This window comes from Tachypleus tridentatus, chromosome 8 (genome assembly GCF_004210375.1).
Source record: "Tachypleus tridentatus isolate NWPU-2018 chromosome 8, ASM421037v1, whole genome shotgun sequence".
Taxonomy (NCBI): Eukaryota; Metazoa; Arthropoda; class Merostomata; order Xiphosura; family Limulidae; genus Tachypleus; species Tachypleus tridentatus.
In genome coordinates, this window is record NC_134832.1 from 8,031,288 (window position 1) to 8,050,351 (window position 19,064).

Here is a 19,064-nt window from a genome sequence, read left to right on the forward strand (position 1 = left end):
AGTACAGCAGTATGTCCACGGATTTACAATGCTAAAATCAGAGATTCGATTCTTCTCGGTAGCCTACGCAGATAGCCCGATGTGGCTTTGCTATAAAAAAACAAACAAGCACACACTGAGGAGTATGAAATGGGGTCACCTTTCTTAAATAAATGTGTTTTGTTTTTAAGAAATCTGTGTAAAAAAATGGTGTACGAACACGTGTTTAAAACCATCTTTGAAATGGGCTACGTAATATAATTTATCTCGGACGAGTCTCAAATTTATTGTTACGTATATTAACGTTTCTTTGTTTGTTTGTTTTTGAATATTGATACACACAATGTTCTTTTTTAACAGAAATATATTTTATTATACAACAAACAAAAATGCAATACAATTTATAATAACCGTTATTGCTAATAGTTATTACAAATGCTGGTTTCCATACAACGGTTTTACAAATTTACAAACAATACTGAGCCTTATATCTGGTCTGGAGCTAAATCTTTTATTTATGTTCACGGAGAACGAATTAATTATTTGTTGATACACCTGTATACTTCTTTCACGGCTGGCTAAAAAACAGGGTTTCGATACCCGTGGTAGGCAGAGCACAGATACCCCTTTGTGTAACGTTGTGCTTCATAACAAACAATAATGAGCTATAATCGTTACAAGTACCTCACATAGCCAACTCGTGGAATATTCTAATAAAGCAGTTAGATCAAGCGTCAATTTTACGGCCGCACAAACGGCCGTAAAATGTGGAAGCCGTTTTTTGTTGTTTTTTTCAATTTTGGACGGTAAGAAGGAATGTTTGTTTGTTTGTTTTGGAATTTCGCACAAAGCTACTCGAGGGCTATCTGTGCTAGCCGTCCCTAATTTAGCAGTGTAAAACTAGAGGGAAGGCAGCTAGTCATCACCACCCACCGCCAACTCTTGGGCTACTCTTTTACCAACGAAAAGTGGGATTGACCGTCACATTATAACGCCCCCCACGGCTGGGAGGGCGAGCATGTTTGGCGCGACTCGGGCGCGAACCCGCGACCCTTAGATTACGAAGCGCACGCCTTAACACGCTAGGCCATGCCAGGCCTCGTAAGAAGGAATGAACTACGGATATACAGTCTGGCATGCTGACGACTGGGCTGCGCTCGAATCACTAGAGAGTACAAACAGAAGTTTAAGAATCAAATAAAACGACATAAGTAAGCCGTACAGCAACATATAAACTGAATTTCAAAATCTGCGTATTTACAAATTGAAATACGATAGCCGGTACTGTTGGAAATATAAGTGGCAAAGTTTTATAGCTGATGCTTCAAGAAAGGGTATAGAATAATTAGTTTATTTATTCAATTAAAATTGTTGTGTATACAATTCTGTTTAGTTTAATAGGTAATACTTAGTTTATTTGGTGATTTAATGTTAAATGAATATTTTGTTTCATAACATCAGTATTGACATTTAATTATTTTAAAAGTAATAGTTGTTACTATTATTACATCATAGCCTATCCTAGTTTGTAGAAAGTTCAAGGTCTCAATTAGGCAAAAAAAGAGAAATATATCAATTGTTCAGTAAAAAATAGAGTGGAGAAAAATTATTCTCTAAACAATTAGATTCTAAAGTAATTGAATCAGCCTCTGTGGATTTTTGATAGGAGAAGAGAATTATTTGAAACTTTAGATGCAACTGTGATATTACATAGTGTACAGAATTTTTGTACATACATTTGACTCGTTTTGAATATGTATTATTATAAGACAAGTGGGTAGTGTGCTATCCGCTTATCTTTCGAATTTATCGCCAAAACGTCACACATAACTACTGTCGAAGAACTAAATCTATGAAATCTGGTGGGTCAACCAGGATCACACAGTGGTAAACTGCGGTAGACGGGAACAAGAAAGGCAGCGGAAGTAGGCCTATATACACACAACTGTGGTTATATGGTCTAGGAATTACAATCATGCAATATAGCCTTGCCAACAGATTTTGACAAATGGGTAAAAATAGATGAGCGTCATGAATTAAAAGATAGCGAACTACGGGAATGTGTTAAACAAAACTAGAGAGATAAGAGCGAAAACCAAAGAGAGAGGAGGAGAAACAGATAAGAGAGGAAGAAAGACGTAAAGAGCAAAATAAAAGAGAATGGCTGAAAAAAGAAAAGAATAGATTGAAAATAGAGAGAGAGAATAAGAGCACAATTTGAAAAAAAGAAGAAAAGGATAAAGATACTAGAAATAAAGATAATAAGAGCAAAAACTCAGATCGGCAAACTCACGCAACAGAAAAAAGAAGAACCCAAGGTCCCAGCTGTTTCACGATGCCTAAATTTGATGAACAGAAAGACGACATGGATGCCGTCCTGAAGAGATATTAAAGATTCGCCCAAAGTCATAACAGGGACAAAGGTAACTGACAGTCTATCTCAGCCCACTTTTCATAAGAAAAGGCCTACAAATGTATGCAAGCATGACATCATAAAATGCCATGGACAATGGCAAGTTAAAAGTGGCCTTGGTGAAATGCTATGTACTTTTTAAGGGAGGTTGTTGAAAGTTCAGGGAAGTCAAACCTGACACTAGATAAACTGTATTTCAGTTTGCTGGACTGACATTGCCAAGTGTCACAATAGTGTGAGAGAATGACAGATATACTAATACGTGAACATTCATGATCATGTTCTAAAGTAACATGTCAGTGATCATAAAGGAGAAAGCATTAAAAGAAGTGGAGGAGATGATCAAGCTGGCAGAAAAGGGTATGGAAGCCTATGGAGGTAATATAAATAGCTTGTCCAAAAATATATAGTTAATTTTGAAACCAGTGATGACTAACCAGAAGCAGGAATTTACCAAAAGTGAAAGGAGGTTAACAGACAAATGGAAGAGGAGATGCTATATTTGTTATAAAATAGGACGTATTGAAAAGGAGAGAAAGTCCGTCACCAGCAAGCAACAGCAGAAATCTCAACATCAAACAGCTATGTCTATTTAAAGAAGATAGTGCTGGTAAAAATAAGAAAAGATTGATTGTCACCATGAATGCTGCTGCCCATAAAAACAGAACAGAGTTAACCAATCAAATTTACTCCAAGAAGGAAGTGCTATCTTCATGATTAATCAGTGCTCCCTTGATGGTCAACTAAAGTTAACAACTTTATTAACAATGTCAGTAGTGATTGGAACATGTGACAAACATTGAGAGGTAAGAACAACTTAGAATATGCTAACGGGTTACGCCTTTGCTGGGAACAAGAACGTTAAAGTCCTACGAGACACTCGGTGCAGCAGCGAGAACCTGTTTAGTATCTGATGATAGGCACGGTAGATCTGTGTGTACTAATTGTTGGAACAGTGAGAAAGTTTTCCATAGCAAGAACAAGATGGACACTCATAAAAGGTGGGAGACCTTGAGGTCGTGTGTATGAAGGCACAAATATATGACTTGGTGAATGGAAACATACCAGGTAGCAGGAATTTGGAAACACCAGACAGAAGGTAGTTGTACGAAACATATGCAGTCGCTATAAAAGCTCAAGGGAAAAAGAGCAAGAGATGTATCATGCTCCTTATGGTCTTTAAAAGTGACATCTGAACGTAAGTCCACAGGAACTGGGAAAAGCACAGAAAAAAGACCCGTCACTGCAGAAACTTTAAATTGTGCCCGAAAGAAAGCTGAGCACAAGACAAAAAAGAAAGAGACTTACAGAATAGAGAATTGGAAAGGAGTATTGAACCAGACTTAACACAACAGTTCTTCTGATAAAGCTAAATACATCAAAGGCAGTAAGAAGTACTTATATAACAAGAAGGTCAAAGATTAACACTTTGAGGTCTCAGCTATGTTTCCCACAACCAATAACAAACTCCCATAGCAGTGTAAAGGACCCTTTGCAGCACAGAAAGTGGTCAACAAAATGTATTATGAGATTAGTGTGAATGGTATAACCAAGGTATACCATGCCAATATTTTGAAAAGGTACATTGAGAGGAAAGAAGATCTAACGAGTGTAGTTATTGAGCTACAAATGGTTGTGGCAGATGTGGCTGTCACAGAACCAGAAGTAAGATACAGTTATACTGAACCATCAATTCTTGTTTATCAGTGCTATGGTCAAGACGTTTTTTTTTTAATTTGTGCAATCCTACTACCTTTTATCAGTATTCTGTACATAGTAGAGATATTTTTTCTTACTTCACTTTATCAGTTATAACTTATCTTTAATGTTCCTCACACTTTATCTTTATTTTTTATTGAAAATAAAGAAGTGGCAGAACACAAGGTGAGATGATACATACAAAAATGTCGATATAAATGAAGAAATGACTGAAAAGAATAAGAAAGAGATACAAAATCTACTGTACCAGAAAGATAGACCAAAAAAAATACAAGATCAAAATGAAGGCAAAGTACCTTTCAAGTTTAAGCCTTATCAGATGCCCTATGCAAGGAGTGTGTGTTTTCTTACAGAAAGCCACATCAGGCTATCGGCTGAGTCCAGCGAGGGGAATCGAACCCCTGATTTTAGTGTTGTAAATCCATAGACGTACCGCTGTACCCAAGGAACTAATGATAAAAATATATAAATGTTGGTGCAGAAAATATGAGGAGACTTACTTCATGAAGTAAGAACAGTCTTCGTATATAGTGTAAAAAATTGTAACCATTTTTCTTGAAGAGGGTTTGCTGTTGGAAATACAAGACTATTTAGCTTAATAGTTATTATTTAGTTTATTTAGTGATTTAATAGTTAATGAATATTTAGCTTTCATAACATAAGTATTAAAATTTAATTGTTTTAAAAGTAATAGTTATGACAAATTTCGTTACGTCACTCGGTAAGAATCGTACGTTGTGTGTGTATGTGTAGTTAAATATTGTAGCATTGTTGACGTCATCTTTCTCAAAACCTGTCTATGTGAGTATTGCTATTTCATAGAATCTTTTATGATAGTTTATAGACTCTGCCAGGTCTCAGTTATGTAGAGTATGTTATATATAGGTGAACTTATTGGTGCAAGTCAAGTAATGCTTAGTTAGAAAAAAGTTAGTTTGTGGAAGAAAACGTAAAGTTATCAAAGTGTGAGCGATTTCTATAGCTTTTTTCGCAGCTGTAGTGTAATAACAAGATAAGAAAAATTATTTGTATTGTCAGATAGGTTCTAAAATAATTGAACCAGCCTTTTGAAAAATGAAAAAGATAATAATTTAAAGCTTGATACAACTGTGGCGACCAACAAAAGAAAGGAAGAAAACAAAGAAAAGTAAGTGAAAGTGAAGTTAAACTGCATGATTGTTAGTTTAATCATAACGGACGGTATTTTAAAGTGAGTTTCACAGTCTAACAGAGATAAGGTGAATAATTTGTGTGTCAAAAGATGTTTCTAAAGCAGTTGTAACCGTATGTGTGGGATTTAGTGAAAAGAAGGCAATTATTTAAACCTCGAGATACAACTGTCATAACCCATGGACTAACATAAGTGAATTTATTACAGACTGTACAGTAAGAAACAAAGTAGAAAAATAATAATTTGTTTTGACAGTTAGATTTTAAAGTAATTGAATCAACATGTGCGGACTTTGATACAAGAAGAAAATTATTTAAATACTAATATGATATTCCATAGTGTAAAGTAAATATTTTTGTACGTACGTTTGATTTATTTTGAATATATTGTAGATTGTGTGCTGTCCGTTTGTTGTCCGAATTTATCGCCAACAAGTCACAGACCGCTACTGTAGAAGGATCCCAGCTTACTCATATTTAAACTCAGACGATAACAGCAAGTCTATATTATTTCGAATATTTTAAACGTTCACGATAAATTCAAATAACTTCAACGTCGCTGATTAAGATATTGTGAGTCAGGAAGCAGAGCAACACATATTTTAGGCATAATAAACAACCACAAAAGTAATAACAAAAAGAAAGAGAGCAAAACTATACTGAGAATAAGAGGAAAAATTATAACAGTCAGCATGCACACAAATTGCATGTTTCCTTGCAGAGTGTGAACTTAAATGGTGAAGAGCGAGAGGCGCATGGCAGAGGGAAGAATAAACAATAAAAAATTAATAATAATTAACAAGAATTAACAATAGAGAATTACCAAATTAATAATAGTTTACTAGTTAAATCCTCAATAATTAAAAAAATCTAAAGTGTAACAAGAGACAACGAGAATGAAATTTTGAATGTTACAGACGAATTGATTGGTAAGAACATATGAAATTTTGTTTCAGGATGAGAAGCCAAACTTAGAATATCTAAAATTCTATAATTTAATTTGGTTTGATCAGAAATTAATGAATAATACATATTTTATGGAATTGAATCAAACACTTTTATTCTTCGAAAGAATTATATACTTTACAACATATTTCATTAAAAAGGTAGTGATAAAAAAGAAAATGAGATTCAAGTTGTATTACTTAGGGTGAGAAATAAAGAACTCTTTTTTTGGCCGAAGACTATAATATACCTAAAACTAAAGCTTTTGCATGCGTTCTTTACTAATTTAGGGAATTTTAGAAGTAATTATAAATCTTAAATGGTTAGCACATAGTCAATTAAGTATTAAGACAAGAATTAAGCATAATATTTCTGGTATTAATCTTTCCAAAAATATTGTGAATATTTTTTCCTTTTTGGCCAGTAACTTTAGATATCACAACAATGGAAACAATGTTATCATTCCGATGTATATTTTATAAAAAGTTACCCATAGCTGTTGTTTTAAATATCACGTGTTAGTAATCGTAAGTATAATTTCAGTGAGAAATTTATTGAAGTAACAAAGTCCCCATATATCGAGTATCTAATTTTAGGTTTAATTTACATGTTTCAGATATTCACTTGAATAAAAACAACAGAAACAAGATCTAGAATAAGTTATTCTTATAGTAAAATTCTTTTACACTAATGAAATATAATGACCTTATAAAAGTATCAGTCATTAAAATCCGAGTTCCCATACGCGTAGTGGACAGAGCACAGATTGACCATTGTGTAGTTTTGTGCTAAACAACAAAACAAACAAACACAGTGCCGCTAACTTTTCCGGTGAAGTTCAGTTTAGTGCATTGCTCTCATTTTTCGTATCTGTACTTATTTGTATAGTTCAGTTGCGTTGTTAGTATTGTTATGTGGTGCAAAGTTGCTATTTTTGTTAGGACTGTAAAATTGTTTAATCTATTTTTGAAAATTAGAGAAAGTTAAAGCAGATAGCCCTCAAGTTGCTTTGCCAGAAATTCAACGTACAAATAATGTCCATAAGGGTTAAAAATTAAAAGCTCACTCATGTTTCTAGTGAGTGTGAGTGATTGAAATTAAGCACAAAGTTAAACCATAAAATGTCTGTGCTTTGCCCGCCACCGGTATCGAAATCTGGTTTCTAGGGGTATGAGGCCGTACCATACCATCGTTATACCACTGGAAAATTATGCTTATATAGTGGGAAAAATTAAAACGACCACATCACTTTCAAACTTTAATTTTAGCAGGGAAGATATTCTTTTGATTCAAAAAAGTGAGCTATGAGACACAGTATGTAACTAGTAGAGTTTAGATGTTTGAAGTTTTTGTAAGGACATGAAACGTGTTCATATTTGATTTTTAGAGATTTTATTGTATCCCATGAAACTGAACTAGACAGTACTAAGTGAGATTAGATCTTCGTTAGCATACTAAATTTAGCGTTAAGTAAAACAGAACTAGGAAAGTTAGAAAACTGATTGTTGTCCTGTTTTATAACACTGTGGGTTTCCGAGAAAGTAAGCCTTTTAGTTAGGAAGCATCTCTTTTTAGTCTTTACTTCTGCCCAGTACTTTAATTGTCAAAGTGAAGAAATTCAATCAAGCACGGGTAAACGGCGGGAGTATCTATCTTAATTTATTCATGTAGAAAACAACCGGCATCTGTCTGTATCGTCGACCCTGGATAACTTGAAATATTGATAGCGAAATGCTTCATCATCTAATTAGTAACGCGCATGAACGGATTAACGAAATTCCCATTGTTCGTATGTAAAATCTAGAAAAACTACATTGTGTGTAAATCATTTAGTTTAAAATAATCTCAAAGCAATGACTCATTACGGCTGCTGGATGTTTTATAGAAATCTATTGTTTTAGTTTAACGCATATGCTCTATGTGTGTTGTTAGTATTCAATGATTATACTTTATTAGGTATAGCGTATTAAGTGTATTCAAAAACATAAACTTTAGTATTAGTAGTATTTAGATTAGCAATTAAACATAGAGTTGAGCTAAACGTCAAATTTGTAGTTGACGATTAAAACAAATAAATAACTCTTTTGTGTGTGTTTTAGGTACAAACTTCAAAAAAATCTGCTTGATCACTAATACTGTTTTGTAAATCAGACCCCTGATTTTAGCGTCGTAAACCACTCGCCCAACAGCGGGGGACGGATACTGTTTTGCTATTATACATTTTATTATATATCATATAATAGGCCCGTCATGGCCAGGTGGTTAAGGTACTCGACTCGTAATAGGGTCACGGGTTCGAATCTCTCGTCACACCAAACCGTGGAGGCGTTATGATGTGACGATCAATACCACTATTCGTTGATAAAAGAGTAGCTTAAGACTTGGTAGTAAGTGGTGATGACTAGCTGCCTTCCCTTCTAGTCTCACCCACTAAAGTAGGGGCGGCTAGCACGGATAGCCCTTGTGTAGCTTTGCGTGAAATTCAAAACAAACCATATCGTATGAAACCGCATATTGATAATGTGTAATAACAGGCATGCTTGGTGCAAACTATAACAAACAGAGGGTAACAGAAAACCTTGTTCAAGAACAGGAATGTAGACAGGACAGTTTGTAAAAGGTTATAATGGAGATAATTATAATGATGAGGCTGCTAAGATGGATGCCAAAGTTGGTCTTTAACACCAAACTGTCTGACAACTTAATTAACCACCCAAAACATTAAACATGGCTAAACCTTAATTTTCATTTACAGAAAAATTAAAAAAAATTATTGTTAGATTAGAGCATTTTTCTAGCCAGCAACCGACCAAACTCTCTTGTTGTTCTAATATTACGAGTGCATAATTTACTTCTTAGTAGTAAATATTGTATATTAGCAATTGGTCTGGCAGTGGTCTGGTGTGGTGAAACTTTGAATTAAATTTATGTTTGTGGTTAAGCAAATACTGAATCCATATTATCAGATTTATTTACTCTCAGACTTACCGTTAAACTACTGTGAAGAAGCATGATTCATGTCATATTGCTGTGAAAATTTTCAAGGTATCTTTCACACCTCACTAATTAAAATTATCATTTACCCGAATGAAGTGACGCACATTCGTGAAGCTACTTTTGTTGTAGTTGTGAATTATTCAGCCCGATCTTTTCACACAAACACACACATACCAAACTATGAAGCAGGCAGTTTAGAGTTAATCTTCTATATAATAATTTTAAATTTATTTCACTTTTAGATATATTTAGGTTAATATCTGTGTGATAAAGTTCCTTCCTAAACAACAAAACAAACACAGTGCTTCTAACTGTTCAGGGAATGTTTCGTGATGTACTATAAATCAACTTTCATGCATCGCAATCATTAATTGCCATGGCAGAACTAAACAAAACACACTGTTTTAAGTTAAAAAACAAAGCTATGTTTGCATGGACAAGGTATTTCTGGTGTTAAGACAGAGCACATGTGGAAGAATTAAGTAACAGAAAGATCATAGAGATTTTGGTTGTCACTGCTTGGAAGAATCTTTCTGGTTTAACACAGGTGTTGATGTCTAACTGTTCAGGGAATGTTTCGTGATATGCTATAAATCAACTTTCATGCATCGCAACCATTATTTGCCATGGCAGAACTAAACAAATTACAGTTACAATTACATGATAAAAGTAGCCTAAAAACTTCACTTAATTCTCAATATAACTTGCATGAATTTCGTGTAGTTATAGTTACCATTAGATATGTGTAATTCCAATGCCACTTTCTAGTAGCTGATGGACCTTACGCTGAAAAGTTTGCAATGAGAGATGTTTCATTTATATGGATGGCATACTGGTACTTGATCACACGTTTCACCAAGTAAACCAAAGATTGTACGTTGGTTGACACTTCAATACAGTCTGTTGTTAATGCATTAGCTAAAAAGTTAAGCTAAATGGCTCTCATACCAAGATGGTACATAGTATCCGGTATTAAATTCCTGCTTAGTTGGCAATGAACCCGCTGATGCTTAATTGAAAAGTATAACCCACAACGGATAGCATGTACTTTCTACTACCTCCAGTGCATGTATGTTTATAGAGTTCAAGGCATTGTAGAGTTATTGGGATACATAATATATATATATGTCAATAAATGGATAAAGTAGCCAAAAATTAAAACGTTACGGAAGTTACGTTTGAGCCTAGAAGCTTAGTTTGGCTTTTCTATGCATCTGCAGTACAAAGGCAACTTAGCTATGGTCTATACCTCACGCTCAACAATTTAGTTTGTACAACTACAAGTAGTTATGACCAAATGGTGTGTATAAAAGTGTTAATTCATTAACAAGCTATAGTCATACATAATAGCACTCTTCATGCACCAGTTTGACCAGCATTAGACGTTCAAGAGATTAATGAGTCAAAAGACAACAAGAACATATCATTTAGCAACTACACCCGATTGGTTATAAGCTTCAAGCCGCAAATATCTACATGACTTTTGACAATGGGGCATGCCCGATGCACCAATTAAAGAACAGTTTTGCTATTTAGTGGATTGGCCACAGATTCAAAATTGATCTCAAAACTTATATGGTTCAAACTGAGCTGATCAGCAGTTAGGATAGCCTAGGTGATCTCTGAAAGAAATTTACTTTCCAAGCTATTAAGTGTAGCTGTGGATGATTGTGTAGAGCATACCACAGAAAAGATAACAATCATAACAGTTATATGGTTAGCAACCCATACTAACGTAAAATATTTTAGTAGTAATTATTTCCTGAACTACCTGGTGGAGTGATAGAATTTTTCTGTTATTCAGACTGTTTAAGATTCATCAAGTTTAGGCAGCTCGGATTACAGTAAGAGTTTAGCAGTTTACACAATTGCAAGATCTAAACCTCAACACACAAAAAAAGGGAGCATGCCCCTTACTTCCCAAGCAATTCAATGGAATTTTGACAAAAAATACCTATATGGTATGTTGTTAGCCACTCTACTATAACGGGAGTAGTGGATAATATTAAATACAGTACCTAGAACATTAACAACTGATACAGCTCGTAATGATCTAGGATATCTGAAGAACATTGAAAATGAGCACTTAGGTGGAGTTTTATTGTAATCATTGATGTTATCACAAGAATATGCTAAAGACTTTTTGTAATTTTATATATCTATATACAAGTTTATAGGTGAGTATATATTCTTCAGGCGTGCAGTGAGGGAAGTAAACAGTACGACATTAACTTTTGATGGTAATATTCTTGTTTCACCGAATTTTACTTATATTTAAGTATTCCATGATGGGCAATAATAAATTGTCGACATATAGAATAATAGACAAGGGACCTACAGGTATAGTAGTAAGCTATAACAGTAAAAACATTTTATCGTTTCCTAATGTACTTTTCCCAGAATTAATTTATATTAATATATTTGTAATTAAGTGTAGATGATGGAATAAACTGTTGTTCGTGTTATGTTACATACTACGAAAATAGCCCAGTTGCGTAGGGTTGCACATGCGATTTCATTATTTTAGGTTTTAGAACTTATAAACGGTGGTATAGAAGCAGATTGAATCGGTAGTGTTAATAATTGGCTATAATGGTAACATTACTCATAGTTTAATATATATGCAAAAACGGCTCGTTTGGGTTGAGAAATATTTTACATAGAAGAGTGAACAACGTTGTTAGCTCTTCTATGTAAAATATTTCTCAACCCAAACGAGCCGTTTTTGCATATATATTTCTCTACAAGTGGGTTTTCTCGACATCACTGATTACTCATAGTTTATATGTCGTGTATTATAGATATATTTATTTAGTATGAAATATTATTGAGCTTATACAATTTTAAACATTTTTTGAACACTACATTTCTGTAAAAGACAGAGTATGTACAAATATAAGCGTTAACTGTTATTTCGTATGACTCTTGAGACACGAAGCCATTTATGGTAGTAAGTAATTACTTATATAAAACTTGTTACAGAGGTAAACGAGTGTTGAGATATGAGCCTTGTATTGATTTACCTACAAGGTCAGGAGCAGCAGTTAATGCTTTTAAGACCCTTGACCAAGTTTCATTAATCAAGGTATTTTTCACTGACATTTTCACACCTTACGTTCCCCTATTGAAGCTAGAGGTCTGTCATTAGAATAAAAAAGTTGGAAGATTTTTACATACACGTGATCAGGTAATGTTTGCTGAAATATATTGGCATGGCATTTTAAATTCTGATTTCATCATGAAAGGCCAAATTCTCGTTCATTTTGATAATTTTATTTATATTTGTATTTTTTAAAGTGACCAGCTACAGAATCTTGCTTTATCGCTCAGCCAACATGCAAGATCACATCAAATTTTTATGAAAAGTACAAAAACTTTACCAAGACAAAAAACTGTAGATGTGGCAGGTAAGCTTTCAAAAGCTACAATGAACTCATCAGTCTGGCCAGATAAAGTTGACTTTGTTTTCATTAAATGGGGACAGGCTCAAATTGACCACAGACGCTCGTCTGCACGTTATATTTGACTCTTCCTCACAGAACAAATGTTTTTTTTTAATCAGGATTTAAGCATTAGAATCTGAAAAGTTTTTAGTCTATATTGCCTGTGGAACATAGTGAGTTGTTTTATAGTAAACAATTTAATATTGCCATATCAGAAGACTACACAAGTTTACATCAAGCAAAGATTGGAATGGTCAAGAATTAGCAAAAACCTCATAACAATTAGAGGGCAACAGTTTCCTTGGCTTTTAGATCACATTAATAACGATTTATGGTCGACTTCTTAAAGAATACGGTGTCAGTTTTGTATAAAGCTGAAATACATATTAAATAAACTGAGAATTGTCACTACGCGTTTCATTCACGACAGAATGCTTGTTTTTTGGGTCTTGTGTTAGCTTATCCTTAACAAGAATTTACTTTCATGTTGAATACTGAGGCCAGTAATAATAGAATCGTACATATCCTGCTACAGGAGAGAATGGATTACAATATGTTATCACACACACACTAATAGCACATATAAGTAAATAATTCACAACGAAGGAGCTGCTTTAGATGCAATAATTGTTAAATATTAAATTCATTATTTTTGTAGTAAGAATTTTAATATCAAATGCACCATACACTTACAATGCTGCAAACGTAGCACTTTATTTTACTATTTGGCCAAATGATGAGAGCATGTCAATTTGTTCAATAACCAGATCTGAGTTTGATCCTACTTGCTGTGCAGCAAGAAAAAGTGAGACTATTACAGGCTGAGGAGTGTAGTTTGGTTGCGTATGAAATGTAGCACTTGGATGAGCAATAACAACTGTAGTTTGCTTACTATACTACTGCCATGAGTTAAAAAAAGGAGTTCTCAAACTGGGAGCTAGAGGCACCCATAGTTATAAAGATACAGACTTTTTGAACTTTGAATGGTGCATGTCCTGTGTGCAAACAGAGTTTCTCTTTACTTTGTAATAACATACAAAAGCGGTCTTTCTGACAATTTTTATATTTATACATTTATAAAAAGATGAGAGATAACACACACACTACACTTTATCAATTACATAGAGAGAAAACTGGTCACACCAGGCAAAACTGCATTAGATTGTTGTAAGTTCTCTTTTGCAAATAATAGCCCTAGTCAGCTCTTGGTGGCTGACAAAGCTAGTCAATATATGCTGATCATTAATTATTACGTTACCATGCAAACTAAAGCTTATCAATTACTTATCACTTCAGCACGCATCGTCACTGAACCATTAACTTAGCAGTGAAGAGTGATTCTGAGCACATGGAGAAATGACTATTACCAAGAAGCCAATTTCAACTGTTAGTTCATCATAGAATTGGAAACATATTGGCTGTGGTGCAGAGACACACATTAGCATATCTCCCATTGTCTGAAAGTAGATAGAATAGTTTACTCAGAACTTGAAGTTAAGTTCATGAAACTTGTACATTTCAGCTAAAATTATTGCGATAATAATTTATTATATATTATAGCAGCATTTAGTAGCACAGCAGAGAAGTGAATAATTGTTTGTGTGCCAAACATGTTGATGTTTGAACATGAAATATAGTTCACGGTAGATCTGATATATGACCCATTTCCCAACAAAGACATATCGCAGTGCCCACAAAAATATGTATAGTGGAATACATCTGTATTAATTGATGCTCATGAATTTTTATATCAGTACACGACAAAAGAGATGTTACAAAATAACGTGAGCTCAGTTCTGGCGGTATTAATACATACGTTGTTCTTAGGTAACTATATTCTTCAACTTATGAGAGCGTTTACCACATCATTAACTGAACAATAAAACTCTGGTTAGGTTAGGAATCAAAAGCTGAGTAATGTGAATCAAAAGGCAAAAGAATCATTATGTTGTACGCACTGGTCTCACATGATGGTGAAGAGTCAGATGAGGAAACTCTAGTAAAACAGCACATTGACTGCTCTAATGATTAGCAAATTCAGTGTTAGCTTCTAATCATTCCGGTTCGAAATAACTGTTCCTCCAGCAGTTAGTGTGGCATTTGATTGAAAACCAATAACTAAAAAAGGAGATAAAACCCCTTCTCTTTTATGTATCTTGTAGGCATTCGATCTTCTTAGTGAGCTGTACCTACATTTAAGTGGAATAGATCTTGTGTTTTTTGTCAGATAAGCACAGTTAAAACAACCGTTATTACTTATATAATCCTATAATATCCAAAGTCAAAATGACTGGAAATGATTGTTAGATATTCTAATACATTTATACATGGAAGAATTTTGTAATCCTTATTTTTTAAGCACTCAAGCGGAAGTGTATAATGAACATAAGAATAAGTTATATGAGAAATCAAATGTATGTATATAAGTGCTATTACATGTCTCATTTACACATAAATCCATACCTTTCGACACGAAAAACCTTGTGCATGGCTTCTAACTGTGTTGTAATGCTTACGCCCTTAACCAGGACATGACGTAGCTTGGGATGTAATAGGTAATCATGTAAAAACCCTTTTTATATTATGTTTTTACCTAATTTAGTGCCTCCCCCTCTTGAAGTGGCACGGTGAAATGTCTGTGGACTTATCATGCTAGAAACTGGATTTTTTTTACCAATGGTGGGTAGAAGAACATAGATATCCCATCGTGTAGCTTTGTGACTAACTCAAACAGATACATGCGAAATATTATACTTCCTGTAATGCTAACGTAGGGAGTTTATCAATCAATACATGGAAGTGTTGTTACAATATTTCATCTAAAATTGCTAACATGTCCATGGGACAGTAAATGTGTTTTATTCATTGTTTAATTTGTATCACTATTATGCATATTTATATATGCTGTAGTGAGCAGCATGGGTGTTTGTCGAGATTGTTTGTCCACTCAGAAACTAGTAGCACTGTTTCTTTAAAGTTGTAATGAACCTCTTGTAAAGCTAGAATAAACTGCAGAAAATTTATAATATTAGTAGTTATAATATAAGTTGATGCTTACCAAGATAACATTACTAATATGGAGAAATATATATGCAAAAACGGCTCGTTTGGGTTGATAAAATATTTTACGTAGACGAGCGAACAACGTTTCGACCTTTTTCGGTCATCGTCAGGTTTACAACGATGACTGAAGAAGGTCGAAACGTTGTTCGCTCTTCTACGTAAAATATTTTCTCAACCCAAACGAGCCGTTTTTGCATATATATTTCTCTACAAGTGGGTTTTCTCGACATCACTGATTGTTACTAATGTGGGGCTACTGCACTAACATTTCTCACCCTTTTCATATTTGATTTAAGCTCCATTATGAACTGTTGTGTGTAAATAGTGATGAAGAAGTTATATCAGTCGATAGAGAGTGAAACAGTAGTTGTTACAGTTGGACAAGACTGTGCAGGTCTCATACAAAAGCTGATAGACTGAAAAGTTCACTGACGTTTGTGAGATACCTTCCCGTGCAATAGTTATATATGCAGAAAGGATGTTTTTCTATCAGAAAATGTAACTGTCCAGGTACAACTTTTAATCTTAAATCGCCAACTGAACTTTCAAACTGAGATGACTAGATATTTTCACATTTGGGTTTTGCTATATAAAAATATAAGTAGTCAGAAATTTGCTGTTTGACTACCCATTTATAAATCAACAAAACATATTTGATTTCCTTTGGTGGTAGCTTTGGAAATTGTTTGGAAGTACTCAAAGTGCAAATAGAAAAAGATCCCTATGCTGACAGAGAATCAAGTTGACGCCACTGGCATTGCCGATCCTAAGTGTAGTCCTCAAGGTGCTTAGTTATTCAGCCAACACGTGACACCTAACCAATCAAGAAGAATAAGAAACAATACCCAAATCTCTATTTGTCTCATTAGAGACTACTTCAGGTTCTGGGATCATTTTAATGATATCTGCATACACCTCTGTAAGGAATGTGACATTGTGAATTTCAATAAAAAAACTATCGAGGATAGCACCAACTATAACTGAACTCTGAATAAACCAACACTGGACCACCAACATCAACTCTGACACCTTCACATTCTAAATCATTTGTTGCAGCATGACCTGAACATTATTTAGAACTTTTGATTTAAGTCCGAGCTCAGGCTGAGAATGGAACAGTGATTATTAAGTTGTCATACCGTGTCATCACCCACGTCTAACTGTAGAAGAAAAGCATCATGCTCCACACTATGGGGCCATATATTACAATAATTACAGTGAAATTTTATTATTTCAGCCAGATAGGAGTAGTCCAAAAGTTGGTAGTAGGGGCTCTTCAACAGCTTTCTTTCCTCTAGTCTGTAAAATCAAAATTACAAATAACTAGCACATACAGCACTTGTTTGAATATCTGAAAACAAAATTGCACTAAAATATCAGTTTTAATACTGATAATTTCTGGCATATTCTAATGTAATATATAACTGTAAAACACTTTTCTCAAGAAGGTTCATGGGTTTCACCACTCCATACAGATATAGCCCAAAACGAAAGTACCTAACGAAAGTCAAAAGAATTATCATGGGGATGATACTAACTAACAAGAAATCTACAGCCATCACGGAGAGTCTGTTGTCTTAAATGAAGAGATTGGTTAGTTTGATGTTTTATGGTGTAAAGCAACTAGGCTATCTGCGCCAAATGAAGAGGGAGAAAAATTTCAGACGACTTTCAAATACTATTGCATTATTATAAATGTAACTTATAAAATGAAAGGCATTTTCCTGGTATGCTATGCAGGAAGTTTTCATCATATGCTTGAAAAATAAATAGACAGATGTGGCATCCACTAGTATAAAAACCCAGACAAATAGATAGATGGTACACTTAGTTTTCTATCAAGAAATCCAAGATAGAATTTCAATTCTTTTCATTACAAACATCGCCCACACCAGTGGCACAGCGCTTTGTCTGCGGACTCACATCACTAGAAACTTGGTTTTGATACCGGTGATGTAGCTTTGTGCATAACTCCAAACAAACAATTACCTTCAACCTTTCTCATGATTCTCCTGAAGACTACAGCAAATTAACAACCGAAACATAGGATATAAACAGCTTGATAATAATAATATAAATTAGCACCTAGTGAGAAAGTAAATATAGATAATCTTAAAGGCTAGTAATTATGAAAATGAACTAACGAGCTATCAAACAACAACTCAGTCTCAAAGTTAACATGTGGACAAGTAAAATAAACGTGATTCTAAATTTTTCTGTATAATGTAAGTGAGAGAATGCTGAAAGCCCAGGTTTTAAGTTACACATAGTATTTTTTATTATGTTTAGCCTGACGTAATAACCTCATAAGCTAAGGAATAAATTTAAGTTTGACATTCTACAATTCATTCACTCGTAAACATGTAGAATTTTCTTTAATGATCTCAACAAATTATGTATTAAAATAACAGTAAATGTTGTAATATTTATTATACGCTGTTATTTCACCTCTTTTTTATATTACACATTTCACATTACATTCAATTTAAATATATATTGCTCAACAAAATTATAGGAAAAAGTACGTATTACAGTATATTTTTTGTCATAAATAAATTTAAATTTAAAAACATATCCGTTCGTCTACAAGTGTACTTTTAAGCTTGCGAGTGCAGTTTGAAGCAACTCAAACGAAACTCGCCTCACTCTAGGAGAATACAACTCAAGGTACCCTATATAAGGCTGTTAAGTGAAACTATGCATTCCTCATTAATTCTCGAAACAAAACCAACGTGGATTTTTGCTGTTCGTTTCGTCAGTGTGCACCTTCATCTTCTGCACCTAAGCAGTCAGACACCATCTGACAGAGAACGAGGTGGTCAGGGAGGTCCAGGTGCTGGAGGATGGCCAGACCCAAAAGAGGGTGGCACAGCACGTCGGTGTGTCACCAAGCCTCATCAGTCGACTTTGGCAACGCTACCAGGAAATGAACTCTTACGACAGGAGACCAGACCAAAACCGTCATCACTGCACAACAGCCAGAGAGGACTGTTACATCGTGACTACCGCTCTGCGAAACAGGTTAGCTACGGCTTGGTCACTGCGAAATGACCTTCAGCATTCCATTGGAACCCGTGTGTCGACCCAAACAGTTCGCAATCGTCTAAACGAAGAACAGCTAGAGGCATTATTCTGACAGCGCGACACCGTGCAGCCAGGTTGGAGCTTACTCGTTAATACCTGGACTGGGAACTTCGTCAATAGACCACCGTGCTGTGGACAGACGAGAGCAGGTTCCCTGTGTCTCGTGATGATGGACGTGTGAGAGTGTGGAGACGCCGAGGAGAGTGATTTTATGCCTGTAACATTGTGCAAGTCGACGCTTATGGAGGAGG

At 34.6% G+C, this 19,064-nt stretch overlaps 1 protein-coding gene across 5 annotated transcripts in view; it reads right to left on the bottom strand.

Moving 5' to 3' along the window:
- The window catches only part of LOC143258481 (follistatin-like), a 63,534-nt gene that overhangs the window by 21,566 nt on the left and 22,904 nt on the right, over positions 1–19,064 (bottom strand). The gene's annotated exons all lie outside the window — the stretch shown is intronic.